The 4,396-nt window shown below is 38.2% G+C and overlaps 1 pseudogene; it reads right to left on the reverse strand.

Annotated features, from left to right (window-relative positions):
• Positions 1-371: 371 nt before the first annotated feature.
• On the reverse strand, positions 372-4,161 carry LOC117524273 (annotated as a pseudogene).
• Between the last annotated feature and the right edge of the window lie 235 nt (positions 4,162-4,396).

Genomic DNA, 4,396 nt, shown 5'->3' on the forward strand with positions numbered 1-4,396 from the left:
CCCCCTTGCCGCTTCCGAAGCGATGCGTCTGACGTGACGACGCATTGGAAACACATCGCCCTCTGTCGCACTGACAAGCGCAACCCTCAACCTATCAAATCCCTTGAACACAGACACATGCCATATCCATTTGTTTTAAAATTAATTACTTTAGTTAATTAATTTGGTTTATTTGTTAAATACGTGATATTATTGAATAACTAATATTTTGCTATATTTTCCAGTATTTCTTTTTCTTTTTTCTTTTTTTTGATAACTCTAACATCCGAGGGGGTGAGGTTGATGACATGAGGGGGCGTCGCCCCCAAATGCCCCCTCGTGGCGCCGGCTATGCATGTACACAATTTATGCATATATGTTTTATTTTATATTCACCATTCTGTATTCTGAAGTCTGCCATTGTCTTCACTGTGCTGCTCCTCCAAGACTTTATCTCCCTCACTGTCCTCTACATAAGGCTCAAAATGATAAATATGTATCCTGCACAGCTTCTTCAGAGACATCTTCAGTATCATCTTTAGACTGGACTTCTCAAAAAAGCTTCACACGAGAAAAAGAATCGGCTAGAAACAGCTTGACCTCCTACATGTTTTCAATTGATTTGGGCTTGAATCAGCAGGTCCCGTTCTCCCAATGACGTCACAACAGTATGGCTTCAGACAGCTGTTGTTATTAAGATTTAACTTTCACCCGCTCACTTTTCATTGACTTTTATTATTCAGGATGTTTCAAAATATGAACATTTAATAATTTTTAGTAATTATTTGTGCACATTTTTCAGTGTCACCTTCTGTTTAATTAAAAGGAATATTGACTGTTTTCCTCAAATTCAAACTAATTTATTGAACTTAATGAGGCAGTGTGATTTGATGGAAAAATAAATGAAAATGTGTTAACTTGTTGAACGTGTAACACAAAAACTAACATTTAATACTTTAACTGAGTTAAATTTTGAATTCTTTTCCTAATATTGGCCAAATGGCGTCTCACTCATTTAGAAGATCTTCACTTAGCCTGGAAAAAGAGTCTGTTGCTCTATAAAAAAGCCCTCCGTAAAGCTAGGACATCTTTCTACTCATCACTAATTGAAGAAAATAAGAACAACCCCAGGTTTCTTTTCAGCACTGTAGCCAGGCTGACAAAGAGTCAGAGCTCTATTGAGCTGAGTATTCCATTAACTTTAACTAGTAATGACTTCATGACTTTCTTTGCTAACAAAATTTTAACTATTAGAGAAAAAATTACCCATAACCATCCCAAAGACGTATTGTTATCTTTGGCTGCTTTCAGTGATGCCTGTATTTGGTTAGACTCTTTCTCTCCGATTGTTCTGTCTGAGTTATTTTCATTAGTTACTTCATCCAAACCATCAACATGTTTATTAGACCCCATTCCTACCAGGCTGCTCAAGGAAGCCCTACCATTATTTAATGCTTCGATCTTAAATATGATCAATCTATCTTTGTTAGTTGGCTATGTACCACAGGCTTTTAAGGTGGCAGTAATTAAACCATTACTTAAAAAGCCATCACTTGACCCAGCTATCGTAGCTAATTATAGGCCAATCTCCAACCTTCCTTTTCTCTCAAAAATTCTTGAAAGGGTAGTTGTAAAACAGCTAACTGATCATCTGCAGAGGAATGGTCTATTTGAAGAGTTTCAGTCAGGTTTTAGAATTCATCATAGTACAGAAACAGCATTAGTGAAGGTTACAAATGATCTTCTTATGGCCTCGGACAGTGGACTCATCTCTGTGCTTGTTCTGTTAGACCTCAGTGCTGCTTTTGATACTGTTGACCATAAAATTTTATTACAGAGATTAGAGCATGCCATAGGTATTAAAGGCACTGCGCTGCGGTGGTTTGAATCATATTTGTCTAATAGATTACAATTTGTTCATGTAAATGGGGAATCTTCTTCACAGACTAAAGTTAATTATGGAGTTCCACAAGGTTCTGTGCTAGGACCAATTTTATTCACTTTATACATGCTTCCCTTAGGCAGTATTATTAGACGGTATTGCTTAAATTTTCATTGTTACGCAGATGATACCCAGCTTTATCTATCCATGAAGCCAGAGGACACACACCAATTAGCTAAACTGCAGGATTGTCTTACAGACATAAAGACATGGATGACCTCTAATTTCCTGCTTTTAAACTCAGATAAAACTGAAGTTATTGTACTTGGCCCCACAAATCTTAGAAACATGGTGTCTAACCAGATCCTTACTGTGGATGGCATTACCCTGACCTCTAGTAATACTGTGAGAAATCTTGGAGTCATTTTTGATCAGGATATGTCATTCAAAGCGCATATTAAACAAATATGTAGGACTGCTTTTTTGCATTTACGCAATATCTCTAAAATCAGAAAGGTCTTGTCTCAGAGTGATGCTGAAAAACTAATTCATGCATTTATTTCCTCTAGGCTGGACTATTGTAATTCATTATTATCAGGTTGTCCTAAAAGTTCCCTAAAAAGCCTTCAGTTAATTCAAAATGCTGCAGCTAGAGTACTGACGGGGACTAGCAGGAGAGAGCATATCTCACCCATATTGGCCTCTGTTCATTGGCTTCCTGTTAATTCTAGAATAGAATTTAAAATTCTTCTTCTTACTTATAAGGTTTTGAAAATTCAGGTCCCATCTTATCTTAGGGACCTCGTAGTACCATATCACCCCAATAGAGCGCTTCGCTCTCAGACTGCAGGCTTACTTGTAGTTCCTAGGGTTTGTAAGAGTAGAATGGGAGGCAGAGCCTTCAGCTTTCAGGCTCCTCTCCTGTGGAACCAGCTCCCAATTCAGATCAGGGAGACAGACACCCTCTCTACTTTTAAGATTAGGCTTAAAACTTTCCTTTTTGCTAAAGCTTATAGTTAGGGCTGGATCAGGTGACCCTGAACCATCCCTTAGTTATGCTGCTATAGACTTAGACTGCTGGGGGGTTCCCATGATGCACTGTTTCTTTCTCTTTTTGCTCTGTATGCACCACTCTGCATTTAATCATTAGTGATCGATCTCTGCTCCCCTCCACAGCATGTCTTTTTCCTGGTTCTCTCCCTCAGCCCCAACCAGTCCCAGCAGAAGACTGCCCCTCCCTGAGCCTGGTTCTGCTGGAGGTTTCTTCCTGTTAAAAGGGAGTTTTTCCTTCCCACTGTAGCCAAGTGCTTGCTCACAGGGGGTCGTTTTGACCGTTGGGGTTTTACATAATTATTGTATGGCCTTGCCTTACAATATAAAGCGCCTTGGGACAACTGTTTGTTGTGATTTGGCGCTATATAAAAAAATTGATTGATTGATTGATTGAAATTGAAGCCATATATTGGAGGATTCATAACGGGAGGAATAATAAGAAATTCAATTGCAACAAAATTCTGAAAAGCTTGAGGTAAATCCTTTGAACCAAATCGTATATACATAAGATCAAATAATACAGTCACAATGAAAATGAATAAGGAGGTTAAATGTGGAACACAAGTTTGCATAAACTTGCTCCTGTTTTCCAGAGAACTTATGCATGTTTTGATTAAATACATGTAAGACCAAACTATGAACAAACCGTGAAAAAAAAAATTATTATTGTAATATAAGCAACAATGCTGTTAATCATTGTGTCAGATGAAGAACAAGCAAGTTGAACAATAGTCCAGTTAACACAGAAGAGCCTGGAAATAACTGACCTGCATAATTTCAGTCTAGATGTCAGGAAAATATTTATGCAAAAAATGATAAAAGGTATGAGCCATGAGAAAACCACAAGCTGAAAGTCTTTTCTTTGTCATGATGGAGTGATACTGCAGGGGGCGACATATAGCCAGGTATCTGTCATATGACATAAGTGCAAGAATAGAAAGTTCACTGCAAGCAAATGAGTACATGACCAGAGCCTGAATCAGACAGCCGGAATAAGAGATCAAATGGACAGGAGACAGCAGATCCCAGAGAAATTTGGGGTAAAAACCTGTCGTCCCATAGAGTGTATTCAAGCAGTAAGCACACAGTAGAATATACATGGGTTCATGGAGATTCTTATCTAAAATGATGATCACAACAAGAGAAACATTAAACAGCAAAATCACACAGTAACAGATTAAAGTCACAGAGAAAAGAGCGATTCTGTGGTTCAATGTATCATTAAACCCCGGAAAGAAAAAACACATTTATGGATACATCCATTGTCCATTTCACGCATGTGCTGTGCATCTCCCTCCCTGCACAGTGTGTTTTCTCTTCACACTCTCTTTATACTCGTATTGTGTCTGACTGCAGCAACACGTCAGCTTGGATTTCAAGTTAACCAATCAGAAGTTTTGTCTTTCATCATTTATTTCCAAATATGTTGCACAGAGTTAATAACATACAGCATGAACCCACTGAGTGAATCGATTTTTCAGC

Source organism: Thalassophryne amazonica, chromosome 14, assembly GCF_902500255.1.
Source record: "Thalassophryne amazonica chromosome 14, fThaAma1.1, whole genome shotgun sequence".
NCBI lineage: Eukaryota > Metazoa > Chordata > Actinopteri > Batrachoidiformes > Batrachoididae > Thalassophryne > Thalassophryne amazonica.